Source organism: Tupaia chinensis, unplaced genomic scaffold (assembly GCF_000334495.1).
Source record: "Tupaia chinensis unplaced genomic scaffold, TupChi_1.0 Scaffold143796_1, whole genome shotgun sequence".
In the NCBI taxonomy this organism is placed as follows: domain Eukaryota; kingdom Metazoa; phylum Chordata; class Mammalia; order Scandentia; family Tupaiidae; genus Tupaia; species Tupaia belangeri.
This window is the reverse complement of record NW_006203646.1, coordinates 7,316,474-7,330,093: the sequence shown is the minus strand read 5'-3', so window position 1 is coordinate 7,330,093 and position 13,620 is coordinate 7,316,474. Positions and strand designations below refer to the sequence as shown.

The 13,620-nt window shown below is 47.2% G+C and overlaps 1 non-coding gene and 1 pseudogene across 1 annotated transcript; both read right to left on the bottom strand.

The window, feature by feature from the left end:
- Positions 1–2,933: 2,933 nt before the first annotated feature.
- Positions 2,934–3,775, bottom strand: LOC102480684 (histone deacetylase complex subunit SAP18 pseudogene; annotated as a pseudogene).
- Positions 3,776–8,068: 4,293 nt separating this feature from the next.
- LOC114005443 (U6 spliceosomal RNA) lies at positions 8,069–8,175 on the bottom strand. Its single transcript, XR_003547294.1, has one exon. It is a non-coding gene; the product is annotated as a U6 spliceosomal RNA (small nuclear RNA).
- Between the last annotated feature and the right edge of the window lie 5,445 nt (positions 8,176–13,620).

Here is a 13,620-nt window from a genome sequence, read left to right as displayed (position 1 = left end):
CAGCTGCACAGGGTGGGATGGAGTCAAGCTGACACACAGCATGAGGGCGGCATCCAGGCCAGGACCGCAAACGGCCCGCGGAGCGCTCTCGCCCGCACCTGATCTTCATCGGCCTACGCAGTGCAGCGTGTGCTTGTTTCAGTGATTTAACTATTGCCAGGACTTCACATTGTGCATTTCACAGAGGGAACTCAGATTCCCGATTCTTGAGAAATCGGAATATATGGAACGCGTTTCCCCGTTTCCCGTGACGACGGCAGCCTGTTGCTGAGTGGGGCTGCATTTTTTGTTTGTTTCTGGCCCGTCGTTGCACCCTGTACTTGGCCACAGTCCCCAGCCTTCCGTTGTTTCCCCTAGGCCGCTGAATTCCCTGGTTGGCTCCCGCCGGGCCCCTGATGAAGTGCTTTCTGATCTCACCTATTTTCCAGATAGAGATGGGGAAGTGGGGGTCAGGCATTCCCCAGTGCTGGACTCGAGGCTCTAGAACTGAAGGGGAACCCAGCTTTTTTTCTCTTACTAATCTTTTCTCCCAAAGGATTCTGCCTCCTTTGGTATGCAGACTAACATAGGGAAATATCTTAGGAAAAGTGAGTCCCAGAAAAAGATCTGGGGATCAGAGTGGACCCCAAATGGAAGATGATTTGGAGCAGGAGAAACCAGGAGGGCCAAGCTGTGTAGGTGTATTTGTGGAGGGCAGGCAGTACCAGGAGCTGACAGAAGCAGGTGTGGAGCCACCCCTCTGCAGTTGATGGGAGCCTGTCTCTCCCCCCGACCGTGGCAGTAGAAGGCGGAAACTGGAGCACGTGGAACAATTGGCCTTCCATAAGCTGTTTTCTGGTGGTTGGACACCTGTCTGCAGGACACTAGACTTGCATGAGACCTGCCAAGGCCGTGGGCGGCTTTGCTTGGACTTTCCGGGCCAGAGCTTCCCAGCTTACAGTGCGTACTTGCTTCTTGGGAGGGGTGGGTTAGATGCAGCAGGACTGGGGTGGAACCCAAGACCCTGCATTTCCGATACACGTCCAGGTGAGGCTAATGCTGCTGGGCCCCAGACCCCACTTTGAGGAAGAAGACTCTGGATTCCTTATATTTCCTGTTCATTCTAGAAGGCCACTGCTGCCTGGCAGCCAGAAGGGCTGGAATCCCACACACTTGGGCTGGACTCCAGTTAACCCCTTAACAGCTGGCTAACCTGGGCAGGTTGCTTTTCCTTATTGAGCTTCAGTTTTCTCATCTGTTCCACTGAAATCAAAGAATACTTCCTGGGGCCAGCAGGTGACATGGTGGTTAAGGCACTGGACTTCCAACATGGCTAACAGCAGTTCGAGTCCTAGACCTGGTGGCTTGCTTTCTCACTTTCTCTCTTGCTCTCTCTCTGTCTCTCTCTCTCTGGTAGGCACACATGCCCTATAGCAACTTAAGTAATAATAATTATTCATTTTTAAAATAAAAAAAATCTGATTTTTAAAAGAAAGAAAAAATGAAGAATACTTCCTGAGGAAGACCAAGAAGGAAGAATGGATGTGCAACTGGCCTGGCGGTAGACAGGTTGTGAAAGTAGTTTCTGTTATCATGTATCTCTGTTGGGAGTGAGCTTTGGCCAGGAAGCAATGTGGTTAGGTAGGGGGATACATAAGCTGTTTCAGGATGAGAATTGAGCCTTTGAGGCCATGCAGGGTATGGTCAAAGCCTGGCCTGGACCACCCACCTCCCTTTTTTTTTTTTTTTTCAAAGATTTGATTATTTAATTTTATTTGTTACTATTACTTTTTAATTTGACCTAAGAGAGACAGAGAAAGAGAAAGGGAAAGTAAGAAAGCCAGCTGCCAGGTCTAGGACTCAAACCGTGGTCGGCTATGTGGGAGTCCAGCACCTTAACCACCATGCCACCTGCCCACCCCTCAGTCTCCCCTTAATGCTGTCCCATCTTGGTCCACACTTCAGTCACACCAACTACCTTTGGCCATAGAACTTCCTCCCCTCAGAGGCCTCACGCATGCTATTCCACATACTCCCTTCTCATCCTTCAGACCCAGCGCTTTCTCCAAGATGCCCGCCCTGATCCCAAGAATCTCCAAAGTCAGGATATAGGAGGTATATTCTGGTAGAAAGGGGAGAACCGAAGACACCTCTTAAGGCTGCATGTGCATTCTTTTTATTTAGATTTAGAAGTTTATTTAGGGGGAACCAGCAGTTAGCATAATGGCTATGTCGCTGGATTCCCACGTAGTCGACTGCGGTTCGTGTCCCGGAGCTGGTGGCTTAAAACTCACGCCAGGTGCGTGTGCGTGCATGCCCAAGATCCCGAGAGGAGAATGGAGGAGAAGGGATTGTGGCGTGACCATCCCCTCTGGGGGATGATTTCTCGCTTTCTGTCTCTATGTCTCTCTCTGTCTGTCTGGCGAGCGCACGCGCCCTATAGCGAAAACCTCTACAAAAAAAAAAAGAATTTTATTTAGGGCAGTTTTGGAGGAGTAGAAAGGAGGACTTAGGCATTGCCCCTACTGGCCTATACGGTACCTTTGTGCACATTAGAAACAGGCTTGGACAAGCAGGAAGGAGCTGCATTTCATGTTTCAGCTATCGCCTGGCCTCTGATCTGGTCACCTTTGTGCGGTGTACAAACTGTACGACCTTACAGAGCAGCCCTCCCGCTAATTCTCCAAGCTACCTCGTGACCTGCTTAATCCTCCTGTCTGGATTAAATCCTTTTTTTCTCCTTCAGTTTTTGCTACAGGTGCATGCGTTTGCAAAAGAGAGACAGAGAGTGGAGAAATCACACACACACACACACACACACACACACACACACACACCCTCCTCCCGTGCCACACAATCTATTCCCTTCTCAGGATTTTGAACATGCACACACATGCACTCAGCATGTTTTTCTTTTTTTCTGATTGCACACATACATTTAACAATACATTTTTACACAGGATGCTAAGAGCACTTTTCTTTATATTTTACAGAAGGGCTTGAAACATACAGACTTTCCGTTAATATTCATACCACAGCACATCCAAACCTAACTCCTAAGTAGATGCATTAGAATTTGTTTAGAATGTAAAGGCTTTGTGGCAATAATCAGGAGGAAGAGGATGTCAATTTATTTTACATAACTGACTGAAACATAAATTCAAGAAACAGTAAATAGAGTTTAACATGGTCTCGTGTGCCCTGAAGGGCACCTGATGTAGGGGGTAATTGCTATGTCCAAATAATCTCTCTGGAACTTCTGTGACTGCAGGGTCATGGAATCATCAGTCCACTTTCTGCCGGACATGGTGCTGCTGAGCTCCTTAACTCCATAGCCAGGTCTTTTAAGGTCTGTAAAAACAAATTTGAAGTGTGTGCCCTTCTTTCTAGCTTCTGGGTAGACTTCTTTTACTAAACTAGTCAATTCTTTCAAGGTTGCATCCATCCAAGAATGGATCTGCAGCTCGCTGGATGGTATGTTTTGGCAGGAAAACTCATCCGTTCAGTGGTGGCGACCGTTATTGTTGATGGTGACTATTATTGGTGGTGCAAACCTGCAGCAAGAGAGGGCATGTCTTCTCACGGTCTATTGGCTTTTCAGGCTTCTTCTTTATTTCCTCCTGGGTAACACCTAACTCCACTGCCATCTTTCTCCTATGACCCACGAGATACTTGCCCTGACCTCCAACCCCTGCAGCGAGCATGAGCTCAAAGTCTCTCCCCCACGGCATGTTTTTCAAGCAACCAGGTCTAGGATTTCAGCCACGCAATCAACCGATGTAGGATCCAGTTGCCTTAACCACCATCCCACTGGCTGGCTCAAGTTCTTTTTTTTTTAAAGAATTATTTTATTTCAGGGACCAGCAGGTGGCGTGGTGGTTAAGGCACTGAACATTCCCATATGGCCAACCGCTATTGGAGTCCTGGACCGCTTGCTTTGCTTTCCCACTTTCTCTCTCTCTGGTCAAATTAAATAAATGAATGAATAAATAAAATTAAATAATTCTTTTTTAAAAAAGAATTATTTTATTTAACTTTATTTATTCGTTTATTTATTTCCATTTGACCAGAATGAGGAAGAGAGAAAGGGAAAGGGAGAAAGCAAGCCACCAAGTCCTGGACTTGAATCACAGTTGGCCATGTGGGAATCCAATGCCCTTAACTACCACGCCACCTACCGGCCCCCCAAGTCCTTTTTATAAGCTATCCTAACTCCATAAAACTCATTACAATTGGTACTCAGTATTTTGAGAGTGATTTATCTAAGGTCTGACCCCCATGTTAGACTATAGTCCATCAAGGCAAAGACTGTCTGTCTCATATGGGGCCATATCACCACTTCCTAGCAGGGTGCCTGCAGCATAGCAGATGCTTCCTAAATATTTATGGAATGTTTCAGGAGCTCCTTGTCTATCCGGAGAAATAGGACTCTTACTGAGACAACTGTGGCATGGGGTGGGACAGATAGGGTGCCAAGTGAGTGGTGCAGCCCCGAGGAAGGAGATGTCACCTCTAGCTAAGGTCATCCTGGAAGGCTCCCAGAAGAGGTGGTGTCTTGGCTGAGCCCGACAGAATAGGTGGAGTTCGTCAGACCCAGATGAGTGGGAGGGTGTTCTTGGTAGTGGAAATGGCAAAAGCTACGGTGCAAAGGGAGAAAAGTTCAATGCGTTCCCAAGACAAGGCACAGATGGTGATCAGCAGACTGGCCAAATGTGTTTTGTGAATTAGCCGCCAGTAATTATTTAAAGATCAGAAGATTCTACATAAAGATGTAGACTTTTCTGATTCTCTTGAAAAACTGGAAGATCTCACCAGCCAGCCAGCACTTAACTGACACTGAGGAACGATGGCCTCCCTGGAAAGTCAGGGCTTGCCGCAGTCGCCACAGACCCCGCCTGCCCCCTCTTCTCACCTAGCTCTCTTCACGCGTGACTTCCTCTCTGTACAGGCTTTGGAGATGGCAGGTGGCACATTTGGTTGGCACGTGGGCTGTAAGGAAAGTTGGTTCAGATCCTAATGACCCTTAAATGCCGGATTAGAGAGGCTGGCCAATATCCACTCAGAAGGAAATGAGCTATTGAAGGTTTTTGAGCTTCTAAGTTCAATAAAGCCGTCTGGCAAGATATCCCAAAGAGAGGGAGGCATGAATGTTAAAGCATGTACACACACACACACACACACACACACACCAATGTATTTATATATAATAACATATACATATATAAATAATATACACATATAGATAAATATACGGATATATAATAATATACTCCCCCCCCGGATTTTTACCATAGGGTGAATGCTCTCACCAGAGATAGAGAGAGAGAAACAGTGAGAGGGAAAACGAGAAATCACCCCCCATGGGAGATGGCCATGCCACAGTCTCTTCTCCATTCTCCTCTTAGGATTTTGGGCACACATGCACATGCGCCATGTTTTTCAAGCTGTCAAGTCCAGGACTCAAACTGCAGTCGGCTATGTGGGAGTCCACCGCCTTAACCACTACACAATCTGCTGGCCCCTATTTTTAATTTTTCTTAGGCAGGTCAATAAGCGACCTCCTCGGCTCATTACATAACTGTAATTCTGCAGGGATCTCAAGGGTCTTCTCCAGTTCTGCAGAGCACTGCCTAGGGCTCTTCTGGCTGGGCCAGCCCTCACTCAGCAGAAGGAACTTGGTTCTAAGGAGGCCAGTGGGGTTCTGAGAACCAACGGAGCAGAAAGCTCTATGGGTGGCTTTCAAAGAGGAAAAAGTCATGGACCCGCCCCTTGGTCTGGACCTGGTGCTTTCGTGTTGTTAAGAGGCAGGAGTGGCCTAGGAGAAGATGGACAATGCCCCAAAAGGCAGAATTTTAATTTAATTTTTAAAAATCTTATTTATTGGGACCAACAGTTGGTGTAATGGCTATGTTGCCGGACTTCCATGTAGTCGACCGTAGTTTGAGTCCCAGACCTGGTGACTTAAACTCACGCCGGGTGCTTGTGTGTGTGTGTGTGTGTGTGTGTGTGTGCCCAAGATCCTGAGAGGAAAATGGAGGAGAAGGGATTGCAGTGTGGCCATCCCCCCCCCTACCTGGGTGAGGATTTCTCACTTTCTGTCTTTGTCTTTCTGGCAAGCGCATGCACCCTATAGCAAAACCTCTCCAAAAAAATCTTATTTATTATTGTTATTATTCTTTATTTTGCTGTAGGGCAGGTGCACTCACCAGAGAGAGACAAAGAGAGTGAGGAAGCAAGCTGCCAGGTCTGGGACTCGAACCATGGTCGGCCATGTGGGAGTCCAGCACCTTAACTACAATGCCACCTGCAGGTCCCTAGAATTTTCATTTTAAAGCTTTCTGATTATTATTATTATTATTTTTGGAGAGGTTTTCACTATAGGGTGTATGCGCTCACCAGACAGAGAGAGACATAGAGACAGAAAGTGAGAAATCACCCCCCAGGGGGGATGGCCACACCGCAATCCCTTCTCCTCCATTCTCCTCTCGGGATCTTGGGCACGCACGCACACGTGCCCGGCGTGAGTTCTAAGCCACCGGGTCCAGGACGCGAACTGCGGTCAACTACGTGGGAGTCCAGCGACATAGCCATTACGCTAACTGCTGGTTCCCAAAGCTTTCTGATTATTGACACATGCATGATATTACTTGCTTTTATTTAGCCTTGAATGTTTTAATTTAAAAAAAATTTTTCCTGTTTAGAAAAATAGTACATCTTTGGGGCTAACAAACGGTGTAATGGTTACGTCACTGGGCTCCCATGTGGTTGACTGTGGTTCAAGCCCCAGACCTGATGGCTTAAAACTCACACTGGGCACATATGCATGTGTGTCCAAAATCTCAAGAGGAGAATGGGTGAGAAGGGATTGAGGCATGGCCAGGCCCCCGGAGTGATTTCTTGCTTTCCATCTTCCTGTCTCTCTGGTGAGCGCACACACCCTATAGCAAAAAATCTCTAAATAATAATAATAACACATCTTCATTTAAGAAGAATTTGGAAAATATAAAAGTGCAAAATTGAAGATAATAATGTCCAGTAATCCCACCACCCAGAGGTAATACTGTTAATGTCTTGGCAGATTTCCTTACATTTATTTTTCAATAGATTTATACCTTTTTTGAGATAGAGATATTTACTATAGAGTTCGTGTACTCACCGGAGAGACAGACAGAAAGTGAAAAATCACCCCTGGAGGGATGGCCACACCACAACCCCTTCTCATCCACTCTCTTCTTGGGATTTTGGGTATGCACACACGTGCACCCGGCATGAGTTTTAATCCACTGGATTCGGGACTCAAACCGTGATCGACTATGTGGGAGTCCAGCAATGTAACCTTTATGCCGTCTGCCAGTCTCGGATTTATACTTTTTGTTTTTTTTTTTTTTTTGAGAGATTTTTCACTGTAGGGCGCGTGCGCTCGCCAGACAGACAGAGAGAGACATAGAGACAGAAAGCGAGAAATCACCCCCCGGGGGGATGGTCACGCCGCAATCACTTCTCCTCCATTCTCCTCTCGGGCTCTTGGGCACGCACGCACACGCGCCCGGCGTGAGTTTTAAGCCACCGGGTCCGGGACACGAACCGCGGTCGACTACGTGGGAGTCCAGCGACATAGCCATTATGCTAACTGCTGGTTCCCGGATTTATACTTTTTAAAAACTAAGTAGGAGTCATATCTCATATACAATTCACTGCCGTTTTTCATCTAACATTATATTTTGGAACTTTTGCCATGAGAATGTACCAATGCCTTCCCTTTCTAAAAGTTTTACATAAAAAAATTGAATTCAGAAAAGAAAAATATAGTAGCATCATTTTTCCAGGTTGTTAAACATGTTTGGAAAAAATAGTTTGTTTCTTTCCAATATAATCAGGGTTCTGCCTTTTTTCATCTTACTAAAACTGCTAACATGGATATTATCACCTTCAGTTTATAGAGGAAACTGAGACACAGGAAGCTCCCTGCAAACCCCAGGCTTAGGAGTCTAAGTTAGGGGTACAGGGGAGGGGGTACAGAGCCTACTCCCATCCCGTTATTGTTAGTTTACATAATCCCAGCTGCCCTTTTTGTTTGTTTTATTTTGTTTCAAATATGGAACATGTCATGAATTTGCGTGTCACCCTTGGGCAGGGGCCATGCTAATCTTCTCTGTATCATCCCAATTTTGGTATATGTACTGCCTAAGCCAGCACGCCAGCTGTGTTTTAAATTCTGGGAATCAAGGAAGGCTTTAAACTGAGTGCAGTTAATCTGGGTGGGCCTTGTGAAAGAGGCAGGTTTCCATCAACATCTAGGTTTCTCCAATTCATAGGTAACTCTGTGGCATGCACTAAGCCCACGGACATGCAGGCTACTCGTAACAACGGTTATTTTCAGTGATTTTAAAATGAGGGAACGAAAGCACAGAGAAGGAAAGTGACCAGCTCAGGGATGCGCAGCTAGTAGTGAGTACCTCGGCAGAGATCTGAACTCAGACGGCCGGCCTGTCCGCCTCCCTGCCTTTGGTGAAGAATAAGCAGAGCCTCCAAGTCTTCATGCTGCGGTCTCCGTCTCCGCAGAGGGCCGGGACTTGCAGGCATAATAGACCCCACCTCCTTAGCTGTGCCGGGAGCCTCGAGCAGGTCCTTGGGACCACAGTCTGACCAGGGAGGGGGCTTGGAGTACCCCCTCCCCTCTCCCGCTTGCACCGCTGCCCAGTTCCTCCGAGAGGATTCCCTGAGTGGGATAATAGAAACAAAAACCGAATTCCTGGAGTATTCGGCGTCCCAGCGGCCAGTCCTCGGCGATCCTGTCCGTTTCCCCCTTCAGTTCTGAAATAAGCTCTGTCAGGAAAGCATTGCGAACTTGGCATCAAGAGAAACCACCCAGGTTCTGGTCCTGTGCCTGCCACGGTCTGGCCGTGTGACGTTGGGCGTCAGAGAACGGAACTGTCTGTGCCTCGAGGTTAAAGCTGTTCTTTTACCCAGTGTTTGCAGCCTGGGTGCCAGGCTCGGGGCTGCGGAGGAAACCAGCCGTGTGTAGCAGAGCTGTGCGTGGGGCAGAGTGCCCGTGGGTGCTCTGCCAAGTCTGCCCAGCCCAGGGCCTGGCCTGAGCTAGCAACCAGGCACTGAGGGCTCCTCCCACAAGCCTGGCCCTGCCCTCTGCCCCCTGACCTGGAGAGGCAGGGCTGTGTACAAGGTAAGGGAGGCTCCTGAATTCCCTCCTTCTTCCCTTCTCCCTGGGGCCAATTCACCTGAAGGGGCACCCATTTCTCCACCCAATCGCTCCCCCAGGTGGCCCTCCACTCACCCTTCCCAGGGCAGGAGCGGGTGTTCTCAAGGAGTTAAGCTTGCCCTTAGGAAGAAACCTACTGGCTCCCCAGTGCCACTGGACAATATCCAAACACCTGCCGGACCTGTCTCCCCTGGTCTTTCCCTGGTCTCCCTACCCTCTCACCCCCTCTCACCTGAGAGCTTAGTGATTTTAAAAGCAGAGCCTCAGGAATCTGACACGTAGGTTCAAATCCTGACTCTGCCCCTGTCTAATTCTATGACTTTAGGCTCACAACCTTGATTTCCACATCCTTCCAATGGGGGAGGTCGCACCCAAATCATGGAACGCAGTAAGTGCGACCTCAGTGCTTACTGTGATTATACTACTCCTCAGCCCACGGCAGGCCGCCACCTCCTGCTTCCTCACGCTTGTCATTCTTTTCCCTGTGCCTCACATCCAGTAAACCTGGAAATCCCGTCCCCTTCTCCACCCAGCAAGCTCCCATACACCCTTTAAGGCCCTATCAGATGCTATTGCCAAGGAGACTGTCGCATCCTTCCCTGGAGCAGAGGAGCGAGTCCCTGCTCTATCCTCACATCTTCATCTTAACCCAGAGCCACACTGAGCATCGGCGTTGGGAAACCAGCACCCTGCCTTCCGACAGGATGCGGTGGCCGTCGTTACTCCACCTGTTCTGGCCCCAGACAGAGATGTTGAGGCTGAATCTAATCAGGCCTTTAGAACTGGTGTTTTGTTTGTTTGTTTGTTGTTGGTTTTTTTTCTTTTTTCTTTCTTTTTTTTTTTTTTTTTTTTTTTTGAGAGGTTTTTGCTATAGGGCATGTGCGCTCGCCAGACAAAGAGAGACAGAGAGACAGAAAGCGAGAAATCACCCCCCGGGGGGATGGCCACACCACAATCCTTTCTCCTCCATTCTCCTCTTGGGATCTTGGGCACGCACGCACACGCGCCCGGCGTGAGTTTAAGCCACCAGGTCCGGGACTCGAACTGCGGTCAACTACATGGGAGTCCAGCGACATAACCATTACAGTAACTGCTGGCCCCTAGAACTGGTTTTGGTTTACAAAAAATTTAGGCTAGAGGAGCCCATTAAGCACCCAGAGAGTCAACCAAATTCAGAACATGAGACAGTTTATAAGATAACTTGACTCTTAACAGCCAAGTTGTGGGGGATGGCAGGTGGCATCATGGTTAAGGCACTGAACTCCCACGTGGCCAACTGCGGTTTGAGTCCCAGACCTGGTGGCTTGCCATCTCACTTTCCCTCTCTTTCTCTCTCTCTGATCAAATTAAAAAATAAAAGTAAATTAATAATTCTTTAAGAAAAAGAATTACTTTTAAAATTTTATTTATGCTTATTCTCATTATTTTTCATTTGACCAGAGAGAGAGAAAGTGGAAAAGTAAGTCGCCTGGTCCAGGATCCAAACCGTGGTCAACCATGTGGGAGTCCAGCACCTTAACCACCATACCGCCTGTCAGCCCCTTAAAATATAATTATCTTCAAAAGAAAAAAAAAAGGTCAAGTTGTAAGAACAAAATAAAACAAAAGCAAAGAGGGAGGAGGTTCCAGATAGAAAGAGACCTAAGAGTCTAATAACCAAAGGTAGGATAGGACTCTTAGGTGTATTTTTTTTTTTAATTTGGTACAGGGCACGTGCACTTGCCTGAGTGAGACAGAGAGGAGAAAGAGAAACTAGAGAAAGAGAAAGTAAACAAGCACACACCCCCAGGGGGGAATGGCCACACGTTCCCTTCTTCTCCATTCTCCTCTTGGGATTTTGGGCACACGTACACGCAACCTGGTGTATTTTTCAAGGCTCTAGGTCCAGGACTCAAACCACAGGGTCAGCCATGTGGGATCCAGCTGCCCAACCACTATGCCACCACCTGGACCTGATTATATCTTGATTTATTAAAAAAAAAAGGGGGGGGCAGTCCTACGGCATAATAGTTAATTAAGCTCTGTGCATAGGGAGCCAGATTCCACATGGCTGACTACAGTCCAAATCCTGGCTCTTGCAGCTTGAAAAACACACTGGTGGGAGCGACAGGTGGCATGGTGGTTAAGAATGCTGGACTCCCACATGGTCAACCACGGTTCAAGTCCCAGACCTTGCGGCTTCCTTTCTGACTTTTTCTCTCTGTGTCTCTCTCTGTTCAAATTTAAAAAGTAAAGAAAGAAATAAATAAAGTTAAATAAAATAATTCTTATAAAAAAAACAAAAACACTAGGCATGTGGGCATGCGTGCTCAGAATCCTAACAGGATGGAGGAATGAAAGAAAAAGGACTGCAGCATAATCATGCCCCCTTGCAGGGAGGGGATGCTTTCTCTCTCACTCTCTGATAAGCACATATGTCCTCTGGCAAGAAAAAAGGTATTTTTAGAAGGTGGAGGAAAGTCTGCTTTGGACTTGGCTTTAGATGATACAAGAAAATTATTGTTTGCTTTGTGAGATGAGGTAAACGCTATGGAGGAGAATGCTTTCTGACTTTCTCTCTCGGGTGTCCCTCTCTGTTCAAATTTTAAAAGTAAATAAATAAATAAATAAAGTTATTTTTCAGGTCCAGCAGGTGGCATGGTGGTTAAGGTGCTGGACACTCCCACGTGGCCAACCAGGGTTTGAGTCCTGAATCTGGTGGCTTGCTTTACTCATTCTGGTGGCTTACTTGCTCACTTTCTCTCTCTCTCTCTCACTCTCAATCTCTGTCTCTCTGGTCAAATTAAAGAAATAAGTGAATGAATAAATAAAATAAAATAAATAATTTTTAAAAATTAAAACAAATAAATAAAGTTATTTTTTAGAAATGCATACTAGGGCAGGCTCTATGGCCTAGTGGTTAAGGAAACTGGATCCCACATAGCTGACCAAAGTTTGAGTCCAGCCTGGCAGCTTGAAGAATATGCCAGGACAAACAGATGGTGTAATGGTTACATCTCTGGACTCCCACATGGTCGACTGCGGTTTGAGTGCCAGACCTGATGGCTTAAAACTCGTGCCAGGCACGTGTGTGAGCATGCCCAAAGTCCTGAGAGGAGAATAGAGGAGAAGGGATTGCAGCGTGGCCATCCCCTTTGGGGGTGATTTCTTGCTTTCTGTTTCTCTGTCTCTCTGGCAAGCATCCTATAGCAAAAATCTCTCTCAAAAAAAGAAAAAGAAAGAAAAATATGCCAGGAATATGTGGGTGCATCCCAACAGGATGGAAAAATGGAGAAGGACAAGACTGTGATGTGACCATGCCCCTTTGGGGGTGCTTTCTCCACCCCCCTCACCCCGAGAGTGCTCACACCTTCTGGTAATTAAGAAGAAAGAAAGAAATCTCATTAATACATGCTAGGGCCGGCTCCATGGCCTGGTAGTTGAGGCGGCTAGATCCCATATGACTGGCCTCACCCTTAGAGACCTGGACCCAGTGGCTTGAGAAGCACAGGTGTGTGTGTGTGTGCCCAAAATCCTGAAAGGGGGAAAAGATGGAGAAGAGATTGCAATGACTGTTTCCCATGAGGGTAGGAGCAGTGCTTTTTCCTCTCCTCTCTGTCTCTGGTGAATGCATGCACCCTGTAAAAAAATTAAATAGAAAATAAAGAAATGCATGCTAAGGTGTTCAGGGTTGAAATGTTAGCGTATGTGTAACTAACTTTAGAATGGTTTAGTCACTGGACCAGCAGATGTCGTGGTCATTGAGGTGCTGGACTTCCACATGGCCTAATATGTGGTTTGAGTCCTGGACTTGGTGGCTTGGGGAACACGCCAGGTGCATGTGCATGTACGTGTATGCCCAGAATCCCAAAAGGAGGGAGAAGTAGAGGAGAAGGGATTGCAGCATGGCCATCCCCCACAGGCATGCTTCCTCTCTCTTTCTCCCTGGCTAGTTCATGTGCCCTCTAGTATATTAAGAAAGAAAAGAGGGACCAGCAATTAGCATAATGGCTATGTCGCTGGACTCCTATGTAGTTGACCACGGTTCGAGTCCTGGACCCGGTGGCTTAAACTCGCGCCGAGCGCGTGTGCGTGTGTGCCCAAAATCCCAAGAGAAGAATGGAGGAGAGGGGACTGTGGCGTGGCCATCCCCCCTGGGGGGTGATTTCTCACTTTCTGTCTCTCTGTCTCTCTCTCTCTTTCTGGCGAGCACACACGCCCTATAGCAAAAACCTCTCCAAAAAGAAAAAGAAAGAGAGAGAGAAGGAAAGAGAGTGAGAGAAAGAAAGAGAAAAAAGAGAAAGAAGAAGGAAAGAAAAAGACAGAAGAAAGAAAAGGAAAACAAACAAAAATCACTGGTATACATCGCAGATGGAATTACAGTACACAGGGGTAATCTGTACCAGTGGTTCTTGCCACTGAGATTACAGATTACAGGGACCAGC